The sequence below is a fragment of the Tursiops truncatus genome, chromosome 8, assembly GCF_011762595.2.
Source record: "Tursiops truncatus isolate mTurTru1 chromosome 8, mTurTru1.mat.Y, whole genome shotgun sequence".
In the NCBI taxonomy this organism is placed as follows: domain Eukaryota; kingdom Metazoa; phylum Chordata; class Mammalia; order Artiodactyla; family Delphinidae; genus Tursiops; species Tursiops truncatus.
In genome coordinates this window covers 61231952-61248281 of record NC_047041.1, presented here as the reverse complement: position 1 = coordinate 61248281, position 16330 = coordinate 61231952, and positions in this window count along the sequence as shown.

The following is a 16330-nucleotide window of genomic DNA, read 5'->3' as shown; positions in this document are numbered from 1 at the left end:
GATTTCCTTTTCAGAAGGATGGTCCCGAAGTACAGTGGCTAGTCTCTGGGCTGCTGATGCTTCTGGGTGCAGGAGTCAAGGACGTAGATACTCATACGCTAGCATGACCCTAATAACCGTTTATTTCTCAGCGTCAGTCTTCCAGGGGACTGTTTTTTCTCATAGCCATCACTTCTTATAAATGTTTCGGGTAATATAATTTTCTTTGACAGCTTGCCGAGAAACATCACATACCTTCTAATCCGCATAGTAGAATCCTCTTTCCCTTTGTCTTTATGGATAAAATGCACAAATATCCCCTGAAAATATATTCTGCTTTTTTTCCTAGACATTAATTGACTTTAACAAAAGCGATTCCTTGCCTTCAAGGTGGAGAGATGTCCAACAAGTTTCTGCAGCTTAACGTCTCCATCTTTGCCTCTGAAGCCTGCTAGGTGTGTTGTGCGTCCCTCGCTCCACAGATGCGCTGGAGGGCACTGGTGCTGGCTTCCCTTCTGGGGGAGGCAAGGATTCCTTCTGGGTAAGTTCTCCACCCACCATCTCTCTCCTCTTTGGCAGCACTCCTGGGGGACTGGGCAGCTGGCAGCCTGTGGGAAAGGTTCTGGTTGTCACCTGGTGGCTTGACAAAAGGGCCCCTGGTGGAGCTGCTGTGACCATGGGAGGTTAGAACCTTCGGGATCCTCAGAGACCCCCTGTAGATAATTTCAAGAACCATCTTTTGAGAATTGAATAGTCCTTTCTAAAAAAGCTTCCTTTGGATTTTCAGAAACGTTGTACTCCAGATAAGGAAAAGCATCCTCCCCTTATATTTTCAGGGGTTTGGTTTCCTTTTTCCTTGCTTCTGGAATTGAATCACTACTGGTTGCAGTATGGGGTAGGGCAGGCAATTCTATGGCTTCAAAAGATTTAGTTCATCCTGTTTGGGGAAGAATCATGCATTCTTTATTGCTCCTCAGTTCTCACCAGACTTATTATTAACATACATTAAAGTTAAATTAGCAGACAAAATATATCACAAGATTAATCTACAGCTTGCATATCAAGATTGATGACCCACAAACCTTTAATTCTCATCAGGGGTCCTTATCAGTTTGCAGAGAGCAGCCTCTGGCATAATCAGCTGTTACAAGTGCCCAACCCTCCTGGACCCCAGCAGAAATATCCTCCTATCCTTTCCTTTTCTGGATCATCACAAGTCTGCTCCCATCAGGCAGTGTGGTTCTTCCACCTCCCAACCTAGATCTACCAGGAACTGCATTTCCCTGCTCAGTTACCAGCCCTCAGGGCCACTGCCACCACACTCCTCTGTGTCCCCACTCTTCTCCACTGAGTTAGTGGAGCCCCAGTGGTGTCATTTCCTTGGTGAAAGGAGGGAGAACGTCTCTCTGCTTTGTGCCACCCTCCATGAGCACTGCTTGGATCCTGCTGTTTAATAGGGACTTGAGTGAAATTCTTCTTTCAGTTCTGGTTTAAGGACTTCACCCTTGCTTTCTCTGGGATGAGTCTAGCAGAGTCAATAATGGGAGACAGTGAAGGGATATTTGTACAACCACATGCATAGCAGCGTTATTCATAATAGCTAAAACATGAAAGCAGCCCAAGTGTCCATTGATGGATGAATGGTTAGGTAAAATGTCGTATATGCATACAATAGAATATTATTCATCCTTTAAAAGGAAGGAAACTCTAGCATATGCTACAACATAGATGAAACTGTGGGACATTATACTAAGTGAAATAAGCCAGTCAAAAAAGACAAAACTGTTTGACTCTACTTATAATAGATATTTAGAATAGTCAAAATCATAAAGACAGAAAGTAGAAAGGTGCTTGCTGGGGCTGGGGAGAGGAAGGAATGGGGAGTTAGAGTTTCAGTTCTGCAAGATGAAAAAAGTTATGGTGACGGATGGTGGTGATGGTTACACGATAATAAAAATGTATTTGACAGCACTGAACTGTACGCTTGAAACGGCTAAGATGGTAAGTTTTATGTTATGTGTATTTTACTACATTTTTTCTAGTTGGAAGAAAAAAGAATGGAAGACACCACGATGTTCTCAGAATAGCCCCCTTAAGATGATTAAGCTTTCTTCATCTCCTCAGACTCTTTATACCTGGATCATTCTTCCCCCGATATAAATTCTTCCTCGGGAGTCTCTTCAGCCCTAAGCAAATAGACTTCTGCTAATTCCATCCCACCCGTTCAAACATCCCTGGAAAAGTCTGAAGCTCAGACTCAAGCTGAAACCCACTCATACATAAGGACGTTAACTATGTCTTATAGTTAGTCCATACACCATAATTGTTGGGGTTAATTTCTATGTTACACTTAAGATTCTGGGCACAGGATCAAAAAGTAAGAAGCAAGAAATGAGGTCCTCATGCCTGTTGAAGCTTGATTTAAGAGCCAATGAAAAAACTGTTTCTGTTTCAGGGAGGGGGTCTGGCTCCTCAAGCAGAGTCCTGGAGGTGCCTTAAGAGTCCAGGTCCTCAGCCCTGTCGGCCCAGAAACTCAACCGTGTCAAGGTGCTCGCTGTGACGAGGCTCACAGGAAATGAGTCCCAGACTCAACGGGAGGATATATAAACACAGAGGTGGGTGTATTAATGTGGGACTGGGGCAATTCACTTCTAGTGAATGTAATATGTGATATGGGATATGTACATCCACCCCTCCCAACTTCTGCTGCCAAACTTTTCTGATGGCCAACAAAGGTCAGGCATCATCCTCAGGGGCATCTCATCCAGGTGGGGGAGAGACCTACCAAAGCATTCTCCCATCACCGTTCCAGTAAGCAGAATGCTCATGACGCTGGGCAGGGTAGCAAACACCTGCTCTCTGATTTCCCTTCTTTCAGGCTCCATGAATACCCATCTCATGTTAACACTGTCTGTCTTCAGGATAGACTATAATAAGGGCTCAGACCATAGTTTTCTTAACCACAGGCAAGACACTGGTGCTATGCACAGTGCAGTACACCCTAAACAATGTGATCAGATTCAGGTGTTCCCTATTATCCTCAATCATCTATTTATAAAGAATGTCCTGGCTTGTAATGAGGCTAGCCCAGTGCCTGCACATAGTAGACATTCAAGGATGGTTAATAAAGCTCCACCTATTACAGAAAGCTAGTCTCACTCATTATGCTTCCATTCTAGGCCATCCTCAAGAGCTCTAGGGCCACATGAGTTTGCCCCTATATACAGTCAACACACATAGTAGGCATTCTAGTTTTCTCAGAATAATAGTCATTTGGAACAATATACATTAACAAAAGTGGAATAGGGAAAATTTAAACTATTGATATATGACTGTATTAATCTGAGGTGTTTGCATCCTGAAACCCATTCCAACAAGATTGTGCTTTCAAATTGCTTTGAGTGAAATCAAATTGACTTGGAATAAGATTGTGAACATGATAATGTAGTTGAAATGATAAGTATGGTCAAAAATGAGTATTTCCAGTCGTTGCTATTTATCGATAACTTTAATACACTCTGGAGCATTTTATTTATTTATTTGGTTGTGCCAGGTCTTAGTTGCGGCAGGCGGGCTCCTTAGTTGTGGCATTAGAATTCTGAGTTGCGGCATGCATGTGGGATCTTGTTCCCTGACCAGGGATAGAACCCGGGCCCCCTGCATTGGGAGCGTGGAGTCTTAACCACTGCACCACCAGGGAAGTCCCTCTGGAGCATTTTATATTTCTTTTTGCATCTTGAAAAAGTTTTGGTCTATTTTTCCTAATTTAAGTGGTGGGAGAGGCTGACTTGCTTTTATGCCACTAATTTCTGTCCAATTCAGAATATAAATATCCAGAATAAGAACTCTAAAATGATGTATTCCAAGGGCTTAGTAGGATTTTCTTTGGGTTGATGGGGTATGAGTGTTCTTTAGGTTCTTCTTAGGCTTATCTCTTCATTTAATCAACAGGCATTTGTAAGGGGCTCTATCTGCACCAGGTATCTAGGCACAAGGGATACTTCAGTGAGCAAAATGGACAAAAATCTAATGGGGGGGCTTCCCTGGTGGCGCAGTGGTTGAGAGTCCGCCTGCTGATGCAGGGGACGCGGGTTCGTGCCCCGGTCCGGGAAGATCCCACATGCCGCGGAGCGGCTGGGCCCGTGAGCCATGGCCGCTGAGCCTGCGCGTCCGGAGCCTGTGCTCCGCAACAGGAGAGGCCACAACAGTGAGAGGCCCGCGTACCGCAAAAAAAAAAAAAAAAAAAGTCTAATGGAGATGGGGAGGCAGATAATAAGCAAAGAAGTAAAAAATATAGCAGTTGAGAATAAGTGATATCGAGTAAAATAAATCAGGGATGAGGGATAGTGAATGCTAAATAGAAGGATATTTACAATTAGAAAAAAATCTATTGTCAGGGAAGAACTGATGAAGAGACATTTGAGGAAAGACCTGAAGGTGGTAAGGGTGAAGGCTAGGCAGATATCTGGGGATTAGAGCATTCTAGGCAGAGAACGGCAAGTGCTAAAAACCTGAGGTGGGAGCATGTCTGAGATGTATAAAAACCCACTGGAAGGTCAGTATGCTAGGAGAGGCATAACCACAGGGAGATCAGAGAAGTTAGGTGGGAAAGGCAGCTTCTGTGGGACCTTATGGGCTAGAGTAAAGACATTGGCTCTTACTCCAAGTAGAATGAGAGGACATCAAGTGGAGTAGCAGTTAAGCCCATTTTAACAAGTTCACTCTTGCTTCTATGTTGAAACTAGACTGTTGGGAGAGGGCACGGGACAAAGCAAGGTCAGTCGGGAGGCTACTGCAATAATCAGGGCAAGAAACTGACATCTGCATGGTAGCAGTGGACCTGGTGAGAAGTAGAATCTGGATATACATTAAAGTAAATGCCAACAGGATTTCCAGAGAGACTGAATGTGAGGTATGAAAAGGAGAAGTAAAAAATTATCCCAGTGGTTTTGGCCTGAGCAACTGGAAGTATGATGTCGCCATTTTCTGAAATGAAAAATTCTGAACAATGTACATTAACCAATGTGGCATAGGAAGGATTTGAACTATTTATATATGACTCTATTGATCTCAGGTGTTCTCCTCCTGAGATGACTTCTTTAGATGACTATAAGGTACAAGAATTCTGGGAGAAGATTGGGAGTTTGTATTTGATCACGTGAAGTTTGAATTGCCTATGGTCATTCAAGAGGAGGTGCCAAGTAGACAGATGGATATACGAACATGGAGTTCAGGGGGAAGATCCAGCCTGCATATGTAAACCATCAGCATATTGTTGTTATTTAAACTCATGACATAGGACAAGATCACCAAGGAAACTGAGATTTGAGTTCTGCAGCACTTCAGCGTTTACGGGCTTGGGGGAAAATGAGAAGGAATTGACAGAGAACTGACCATTACATTTAGCAATGTGGGTTTATTGAAATCTCAACAAGGGCAGTTTTAAAGGAGTGGTGAGAGTGAAAACTTTTTCAGGAGTAAACTCAAGAGAGAATTTGATGGGCAGAATTGAAGATGGCAAGTATAAGTAACTCTTTCAAGAAATTTTGTTGTAACTGAGAACACGGAAATGGAGTAGCACCTAAATGTGGATATGGAAGTCAAGAGAAGGTTTTATGACTTTTTTAATATGAGAAAAATTACAGAACACATGTACTCTGCCAGGAATTATCAAGTAGAGAGAAGGAACTGATAATGAGAGGAAAAGATGGAAGAATTGCTGGGGCAATGTTCCTTAACAGATAAGAGGGGAAGAGAACTTAGAGGGGAACACAGCAGGTGATACACAGTAACAGGAGGAAAGGCAGAGAAAAGAGGAGCCTTTCTACATTTCTATACTTTCTGAGTTCTCTCCCACCATGGAAGAAAGTTATACTTGCTCTTAAACTGCAGGCTGCGAAAGACTGAAGTCTCAACACAAATGACCCAATCAGAGTCCTTTCTCCAAGAGTATCATTTGACATCTCTGGGCCTCAGCTTTGGCACCTGAAAAATGGAAGCCTTCTTTAAATTTGAAGTCAGGAATTCAGTTTAAGTTTGTGTGGCATCATGAAGAAAATGTTTTTGAATTTTATTTATTTATTTATTTTTGGCTGTGTTGGGTCTTCGTTTCTGTGCGAGGGCTTTCTCTAGTTGCGGCGAGCGGGGGCCACACTTCATCGCGGTGCGCGGGCCTCTCACTGTCGCGGCCTCTCTTGTTGCGGAGCACAGGATCCAGACGCTCAGGCTCTGTAGTTGTGGCTCACGGGCCTACTTGCTCCGCGGCATGTGGGATCTTCCCAGACCAGGGCTCGAACCCGTGTCCCCTGCATTGGCAGGCAGATTCTCAACCACTGCGCCACCAGGGAAGCCCGAGGAAAATGTTTTTATGCATTGACTGTATCACAGGTTGCCGTGGTGTAGGGGAAAGACCTACATTCAGAAATGTGGGCTTGTGTCCTAGCTTTGTGACCTTGGACAAGGCATGGAATCCCTCGGAGGTTCTTTCTCCAAACTAAAGTGGTTGTAAAAGGATCACAGCAATTTCAGAGGGATATCTCCCACTATGGGAAATGCTTTGCAAACCCTACAGTTCCATGAAAAAGAATGTTTTATAATGATGCTCAGAATGGCGGCTTTAGCCCAGTTTGTTCCATCTTCACTCGTTATTGCTTTAAAAAACAAACAACAGGAATTGCCCCCACAAACACTGGCTGTGTTCAACTAGGAGGCAGGCATGTTTTCTTTCATTCCTTTCTTCGGGACGTTTTCCCATTCTCCCTTCCAGGGAGAGGCCAGCCTTTCTCCTAATATAGGTCTGAGGCTCCCAGCCCCAGGCAGGCAGCCACACCCCATCTGTGCAGGTGGCACTCTCCCCCGGAAGCTGCATCAGCTGTCCTAGTTACTCCCTGTTGTCTCCACCACCCAAGCTGTGAACTCACAATTACATACTACCTTCTGGAGGCTGTACCCCAGCCCTGCCACAACAGATGCCATTTGGGAAGAGTTGAAGCAACTGCTGTAAACATTGGGGGGGAACTCAACTAGCAGGGTTGGCGTAGCTCTGCAGACAGAGCTGCTCAGGGAGGATTCCTCTGGGTGTGGGAGGGACGACAGGAATAGGACTCCTCGAGCCATTCTTTCTTTTTTCTTGAAATGTTTTTACTTTTTATTTTTTATCTCTCTCTATGTATTTTTTAAAGTTTACCCATTTATTTATTTATTTTTATATTTATTTATTTATTTATTGGGTTGCACCAGATCTTAGTTGCAGCACGTGGGCTCCTTAGTTGTGGCATGCAAAGTCTTAGTTGCGGCATGCATGTGGGATCTAGTTCTCTGACCAGGGATCAAACCTGGGCCTCCTACGTTGGGTGTGTGGAGTCTTATCTGCTGAGCCACCAGGGAAGTCCCTCTCTCTATATTTTTTAATTGGAGTATAGTTGATTTACAATGTGTTAATTTCTGCTGTACAGCAAAGTGATTCAGTTATACATATATATACATTCTTTTTTTTTAATATTCTTTTCCATTATGGTTTATCATAGGATATTGAACATAGTTCCCTGTGCTGTACAGTAGGACCTTGTTTATCCATTCTGTATATAAAAGCTTAATCTGGGGCTTCCCTGGTGGCACAGTGATTGAGAGTCCACCTGCCGATGCGGGGGGGACACGGGTTCGTGCCCTGGTCCAGGAAGAACCCACATGCCGCGGAGTGGCTGGGCCCGTGAGCCATGGCCGCTGAGCCTGCGCGTCCGGAGCCTGTGCTCCGCAACGGGAGAGACCACAACAGTGAGAGGCCCCCATACCGCAAAAAAAAAAAAAGAGTGTTCTTCCTATGTTTTCCTCTAAGAGTTTTATAGCGCCCAGTCTTACATTTAGGTCTCTAATCCATTTTGACTTTATTTTGGTGTATGGTGTTAGGGAGTGTTCTAATTTCATTATTTTACATGTAGCTGTCCAGTTTTCCCAGCACCACTTATTGAAAAGACAAAGGATTAATGTCCAAAATATATAAACAGCTCACGTAGCTCAATATTAAAAAAAACAAACAACCCAATCCAAAAATGGGCAGAAGACCTAAATAGACATTTCTCCAAAGAAGACATACAGATGGCCAAGAAGCACATGAAAAGATGCTCAACATCACTAATTATTAGAGAAATGCAAATCAAAACTACAATGAGGTATCACCTCCCGCCAGCTAGAATGGGCATCATCAGAAAATCTACAAACAACAAATGCTGGTGAGGGTGTGGAGAAAAGGGAACCCTCTTGCACTGTTGGTGGGAATGTAAATTGATACAGCCACTATGGAGAAGAGTATGGAGGTTCCTTAAAAAACTAAAAATAGAATTACCATATGACCCAGCAATCCCACTACTGGGCATATACCCAGAGAAAACCATAATTCAAAAAGACACATGCACCCCAATGTTCATTGCAGCACTATTTACAATAGTCAGGTCATGGAAGCAACCTAAATGCCCACTGACAGACGAATGGATAAATAAGTTGTGGTACATATATACAATGGAATATTACTCAGCCATAAAAAGGAACGAAATTGGGTCATTTGTAGAGACATGGATGCATCTAGAGACTGTCATACAGAGTGAAGTAAGTCAGAAAGAGAAAAACAAATATCATATATGAACGCATATATGTGGAACCTAGAAAATGGTACAGATGAACCGGTTTGCAGGGCAGAAATTGAGACACAGATGTAGAGAACAAACGTATGGACACCAAGGGGGGAAAGCAGTTGGAGGGTGGGGGTTGTGGTGTGATGAATTGGGAGATTGGGACTGACATGTATACACTGATGTGTATAAAATGGATGACTAATAAGAAAATAAACATTAAAAAATAAGTAAATTAGGGCTTCCCTGGTGGCACAGTGGTTGAGAGTCCGCCTGCCGATGCAGGGGACGCGGGTTCGTGCCCTGGTCCGCGAAGATCCCACATGCCGCGGAGCGGCTGGGCCCGTGAGCCATGGTCGCTGGGCCTGCGCGTCTGGAGCCTGTGCTCCGCAACGGGAGAGGCCGCAGCAGTGAGAGGCCCGCGTACCGCAAAAAAAAAAAAAAAAAAAAAAAAAAAAGTAAATTAAAAAAAGAATTTAGCAGAGAGACGGAAGGTAGTGAAGTGGGTAAAGCTTTTATTAGAAGCAGAGTACATGTGAAAAGGACACACGGGTGGGTTGAGAGAGAGAGTCACGCTTTGGGGGTGTCTTAAATTGCTTATATAGCGTCAGTTTTATGGGTCTTTGTTTTCCTCTGGCCAGTCATCTTGCTCCCTTCCCGTATCTGATCTGACTCAGGCGCTCCCCCATGTGTGCTCACATCTTTTAGCCAAGATGGAGTCCAGTGTGAGGGTTTCTGGGAGGTTGGCAGGACATATTATGGGTTAGCATCCCTTCCCTTCCCTGACCCCTGAGCATCATTTCTGCTCATGGGAAGTTTAGGAGGTCTTCTTGACCTCAAGAATGAGAAGTATGTAACCTCCTTATCTTTTTACCCAAGCAGGGCTTAGCTCCTCTCTGCTCCTGCCATTGTGTTTATCTTGAAGTGTCTGTCCTCAGGAGACAAATTTCAGCTGCTCAGCCTGGGGCCCATCTATCCCCTGCCTCAGAACTAGGGGATACCTGCCCCCGCTTTCCTTAATGAGGGCTCGGAGGCAATGGGAGGTCTAGATCCGGGGTCCCCAACCCCCAGGCCATGGACCAGAATCGGGCCACACGGCAGGAGGTAAGCAGCAGGTGCCCGGGCAAAGCTTCATCGGTATTTACAGCCGCTCCGCATCACTCGCATTACTGCCTGAGTCCCGCCTCCTGTCAGACCAGCAGTGGCATTAGATTCTAATAGGAGTGCAAACCCTACTGTGAACTGTGCGTGAGAGGGATCTAGGTTGCACGCTCCTTATGAGAATCTAATGCCTGATGATCTGAGGTGGAGCTGAGGCGGTGATGCTAGCGCTGGGGAGCGGCTGCAAATACAGATTATCATTAGCAGAGAGGTTTGACTTCACAGAGACCATAGTAAATTATTTGCTTGCAGACTCATATCAAAACCCTATCAGTGAGTGTCAAGTGACAATTAAGCTGCATCTGGTGGGAGGCTTTAAGTCAGAATCCGACACTTAATTTAGTCTGCACGTGGCCTGCCCATTATTTTATTTACCACTTCTGTCTGCTCCTCTTTCCCACACTGTGCACTTGTCTCAGTCACAGTTTTGATAAGCCCACAAGCTAACAGTACCCAAAATGAGTAAAAAACAAATGTCACTGGAAAGCTTCTTTGAAAAAGGGGAAAGACCCAATAATGAGATAGCAGAAGACTCTAAGACTGCCAACAAAAAGACAGCTGCACTTAAAAGAAAATACCAAGAGTTCTACTTAAATTATGGGTTCATTGCAACAGGTGATTCACATTCTCCAAGCCCGCTTTATATAATATGTGGTGACTGGCCATCCAAGGAAGCCATGAAACCTCCAAAACTACTTCACCACATGGAGACCAAGCACCCTGCATGAAAAGACAAGCCTTTGGAGTTTTTCAAAAGAAAAAAGTGTGAACACAAAGAACAGAAGCAATTATTGAAGGCCACCACTTCAGCAAATGTGTCTGCACTGAGAGCATCGTTCTTAGTGGCTAACCACATTGATACACCTAAGAAGCCCTTTACTATTGGTGAGGAGTTGATCCTGCCTGCTGCTAAGGACATTCGTTGTGAACTTTCAGGAGAGGCTGCAGTTCAAATGGTGGCACGTGTTCCTCTTTCGCTAGCACCATAACTAGATGAGTTGATGAAATAACAGAAGATATTGAGGCACAGTTTTTAGAGAGGATTAATGAGTCACCATGTACGTCATCCAGGTTGACACATCTACCGATGCTGACAGCAAGGCAACAATGCTTGTTTTTGTGCGATATATTTTTCAGGAGGATGTGCACGAGGATATGTTGTGTACACTTTTGTTGCCAACCAATACCACAGCTGCAGAACTATTCAAGTCTTTGAATGATTACATATCAGGAAAACTGAATTGGTCATTTTGTGTCAGTGTGTGCACGGATGGAGCAGCTGCCATGACTGGACGGCTTTCTGGTTTCACTACTCGGGTCAAAGTAGTCACTTCTGAATGTAAGTCTACACACTGTGTCATCCATAGAGAAATGCTGACTAGCCAAAAAATGTCTCCTGAACTTAACAACGTTTTGCAGGATGTGATTAAAATTATCACCCACATTAAAGTACATGCCCTTAACTCACGTCTGATTGCACAGCTCTGTGAGGAGATGGAGGCAGAGCACACACGTCTTCTCTTATACACAGGAGTGACATGGCTTTCTAAAGGCAAATCACTGGCCAGAGTTTCTGAGTTAAGAGAGCCACTCCAGAGATTTCTTTTAGAAAAACAGTCACCACTGGCAGCACATTTCGGTGCCACAGAATGGGTCACAAAACTTGCTTACTTGTGTGACATACTCAACCTGCTCAGCAAACTCAATCTGTCACTTCAGGGGAGAAGGACAACCGTGTTGAAGTCGGCAGATAAAGTGGCTGCATTCAAAGCCAAACTGGAATTATGGGAGTGACGAGTGAACATTGGGATTTTTGACATGTTTCAGACATTAACAGAGATTTTGAAAGAGACTAAGCCAGGTCCTTCTTTCTCCCAGCTGGTGCACGATCACCTATCTCAGCTTTCAAAAGAGTTTGAGCATTACTTCCCAATCACAGAAGACCCCCGAACTGGGAAGGAATGGATCCATGACCCATTTGTGAATAAGCCAGGTGAATCGACTTGGTCCGTGCTAGAAGAGGATCAACTGCTTGAGATCGCAAATGAGGGTGGCCTTAGAAGTATGTGTGAGACAACTTCAGATCTCCATACATTCTGGATTTAAGTCAGGGCGGAATATTCTGAGGTTGCCACAAAGGCACTGAAAAGCCTGCTTGCATTTCCAACATCCTGTTTTTGTGAAGCAGGGTTTTCTGCAGTGACAGCAACCAAAACGAGATTACCAAGTAGATTGGACGCAAGCAACACGCTGCGATGGCACTGTCTCCCATCGCCCCAGATGGGACCATCTAGTTGCAGGGAAACAGGCTCAGGGCTCCCACTGATTCTGCGTTCTGGTGAGTTGTATAATTATTTCATTATATATTACAATGTAAAAATAATAGAAATAAAGTGCACAATAAATGTAATGCACTTGAATCATCCTGAAACCACCCCACCCCCACCCGCCGGACTGTGGAAAAATTGTCTTCCATGAAACCCGTCCCTGGTGCCAAAAAGGTTGGGGACCGCTGGTCTAGATAGTCAGGGGCTGTCCAAAAGTTAAGTTGTTAGCTTCTTTGAGAAGCTGAGCAGTGGCAGCTACAGCCTGTAAGCATAGGTGCCATCCTTTAGGGGTTTGGTCCAATTGTTTAGAAAAATAGGTTACAACCTGAGTCAGAGGTCCCAGTTATTGTGTAAACACCCCCAGGGCAGTTTCTCCTCTCTCAGTATATATGGATGGAGGGGACAGCTCAGGTTGGGTAAGGCTAATGCGGGGGCTCTTATGAGGTGGTTTTTCAGTTCCGGGAATGCCCTGTCACAATTGGGGGTCCACTCAGAAGGGTCAGGGTCCTTCCCTTTAATTGTTCATACAAGGGCTTAGCACCTAAGCCAAAGTTGGCGATCCCTATACAGCAGAACCCGGCCATCCCTAGGAACCCCCAGAGCTGTTTTCTCATACCAGAGGGTGCCGTCTGGCAAGCCAATTCCTTCTTCTCCTTAGATAGTGCCCTGTGTGTTGCCGAAATTTCAGCTTTCCTGTGCACCGATGCCGAACAGAAATACGGAGGCAGAGATTTTGGAGGAAGGGAGAGATGGCTTTATTTTTCTTGCCAGGAAGAAGGGAAGACACAGTAGGCTAGCACCTCAAGAACTGTGCCCCCCTGTCTTGGGGAATTGCGGAGGGTCTTATAGGTGGAACTTGCAGTCCAGGATAAGTGATAAGGAACAAAGTGGTGAAGGTCTTGCATTCTTCTTCTTGCAATATTTTAAAACAGTCACTGCTGCTGTCAGGCAGCCTGGTAATTGGGTCTATTCATCTCTGGGTTATCGGCCTGAGACCTTCTTTCTGAAATGTAAACAGCTACAAGGGGTAATTTGCTACAAGAGAATGCAGAGAGTAAACGCCAGGTGCAGGGTACAATTCATATGGAATCAGAGAGTAATTAGCTTTGTTTAGCTTTGTGAAGGACAAGTCTAGCTACAAGTGGGTGTTTGTAGTAACAGCTAAAGAATAACCAAGATTGCTTAACTCTTTCAGGCCTGTTTATGCTGTTTCCCCAGCCTGTTCACTGTTGCTTATTTTCCTTGTTTATCAGAAAAATCTCATTTCTATTTTTGCTGCAACACGTGCCCCTTTTCTATTATAAATCCTAAGTATTCTGCCCGCTGGAGGGAGATCCGGGCTTTTTGCTTTGAAACTTTATATCCTCTCTCAGCCAGATGATATAAGGTGCTAACTGTGTTATGGTCAGAAAGCTCTTTGGTGGGGCTGGCGATTAGAATGTCATCCACATATTGAAGTATAGTTCGCTCTTCTAACTCAAGATCACTAAGATCTTTAGCTAAAACCTTAACGAAAAGGGTGGGGCAGTTTCTAAGTCCCTGGGGCAGAACCTTCCAGCACAATGATTGTTTTCTAGAGCTGTAGGGATCCTGCCATTCAAATACAAAAATCTATTGAGATACTGGGGCTAAGGACACACAAAAGAAGGCATCTTTTAAGTCTAACAGTGAATACCAGATCGTCTCAGGGTTTGGGGTAGAGAGTAATGTGTACAGGTTGGGCACCAGGAGTGAATTTCCTTCGTAGCTTCATTTACTGCTTGGAGGTCCTGAACTAGCCAGTATTTCCCATTTTTTGGATCTTTTTACCGGAAGAATAGGAGTGTTGCAAGGGGACTGACAGGATCTAAGAAGCCCTTGTTTGAGTAGCTTTCTATTATAGGCTTAATGCCCACTAGGGCTTCTTTGGTTTAAGGGGTATTGCTTTCTACTTGGGTGACTGTAGTTGGGTCACAGCTTGACTATGACTGGTGGTGCCCTCCTGGCTCTGCCAACAGTATGGGCTCTGTCATGGGCCCATACTGAGGGGTTAATCCCCTCAAGGTTAATTGGGCCATTATTATTGTCAGAGGGCGGTAGCGCTAGGGCTACAGAACAGAAGGTGGTCTTGGGTATTTCAATGATAAGGTTTTTGCCTCTGAGGTAAATTGTAGCTCCCAATTTATATAGTAAGTTTCTTTCTATTAGAGGAATTGGGCATTCTGGGATATATAAGAAAGAGTGAGATAACATTTTTCCTTCCAAAGCACACTAAAAGGGCTCTATAAAATTGCACTCCTGTGGCTTCCCTTCCACTCCCATGATCTTACATTTATCTTTGGTCATTTTGCCTTGTCGAGTGTTCAAGACCAAGAAGGTGGCCCCTGTGTCAACTAAAAAGTCAACCTTTTTACCCCCTATGGTCAGGGTCAGCTGAGGCTTCTCAGGGGTAATTTCCAGGGTGCTCTGAGGAGCACCTAGGCCCCTTCAGTTCTCTTCTTCTTCTATGTGCGCAACCAGTGAGGTTGGGCCAGGACACAATGGTCCACCTAGTTTCCTTCCGAGACATTGGGGCATTCTCCCTTCCAATGACCCTCCTCCATGCAGTTTGCACTCTGATTGGTTTTAAGCCCTTCTCTCCACTGTGGGCGTGGTCTTCGAAATGCAGGGCGACTCGTCGATGTCACAGGGTCCCTTGGGGGGCCGTCATTCCTGGGAGGTCGATTGACCCTGAATCGCTAAAGCGAGAATACCGGCAGTTCATTCTGCTCGTTTATCTTCCTTTGCATTCGCCTCCAGATCCCGGTTGTTGAACACCCGAAGTGCTGATTCCACCAGCCGGGAAGTGGGCATGGTGGGCCCTCTCCCCAGCTTTTGTAATTTTCTCACAACGTCTGGGGCCCTCTGGGACTTAAGAGTGGCCTGCCCTTCCAACGGCTTCAGATTATATTTGCGTACACTTGGAGACACTCCCTTAGGCACTCAAGGAAGGCTGAGGGATTTTCCTCCGGTCCCTGGATGACTCCCTGTACCCTACTTCAACTTATGGGTTTCTTCCCTGCTGACTAAGCCCTTAAGAATCAAATCCCTGAAATGTGTGAGGTTCTGCCAACTGTTTTCCTCCTGATGATCCCACCCAGGGTCCGTGTCGGGGATGGCTGGGACTCCAAGCTCTTATACGGTGTGCCCTGCATAATTTTGATTGGTCTTATCCACTTTCTCCCTTGCATTAGTTATAATCAGTGCCTGTTCTTCCCCAGAGAATAAGATATTTTAGGAGGGTTTGGACATCCACCCAAGTGGGGAAATGAGAGTGGAATATTCCCCAGACTAAATTAAGGATTCCCTTGGGGGTCTTCCCATAAACCCTGGGATTGATCCTTCTAGTTGTATAGATCTGAGAAAGAGAGGGGTACATACATGGTGGTCAGCCCCCCCCCCCCCTCCATTGGGGACCTCCCAAAGGGGGAATAGCTTACTGATTCAGAGTTCTGGTACTGAACTCTGTGGGCGTGCATTGGACTAGTTCCCGAGAGAGGAAAACCGAGAGAGAATGAGATTTGAACTAGCCTTGCACTTTTTTTGGAGGCCCTTGTTTTGGCTAAGTGCCATGAAACATGGTACCTGGGGATCTCATCTCATTTTTTTAAATGCTGGCGATAGAGATCCAATTGAAAAATAGTATTATAATCTAGCGAGCCATTAGTTGGCCAACTTTCTGCATCTGCCAGTTTATATTGGGGCTACATGGTGTTGCAAAAGGAAATAAGCCGTCTCTTTGGTAGTGGGCGGTACTCGAAGAATTTCCCGTTTTGGAGAATGCACCCTAGCAACAATTTTGCCAGGACAGAGGCTTGGTTACCCATAGTGAGGAGTCCTTATTTCTGTTCTGTTTCCAGCTTCCCAGTGGCCTCTTCCTAGGGTTGGTAGCAACACAGATCCCACAGGATCTGGCCCACACCAAGTTGTCTAGGCACTCTAAGTGAAATCTGAACCAATTTTCACAGGGGCTGGAAGGGGAGATGCTGTCTAAGAGGGCCCTAGTTATAAAGTCCCCTCTAAGTTAGCAAGTAGACGTTTCCAGGCCTACTGTGAGACTGTAGGAGATACCCAATGTAGGTGAGTGCTTTCAGCGAGCAGTCCTCGGAGATAGGGTAAAGGAGGAATGGGTTATAAATAAGCGTTCTCTAATCAGATAAATTGCTCGGAGAGCCTCTCTGGCAGTCAAGGAGGCTTGTTCAAAAAGGGCTTGACCCTGCT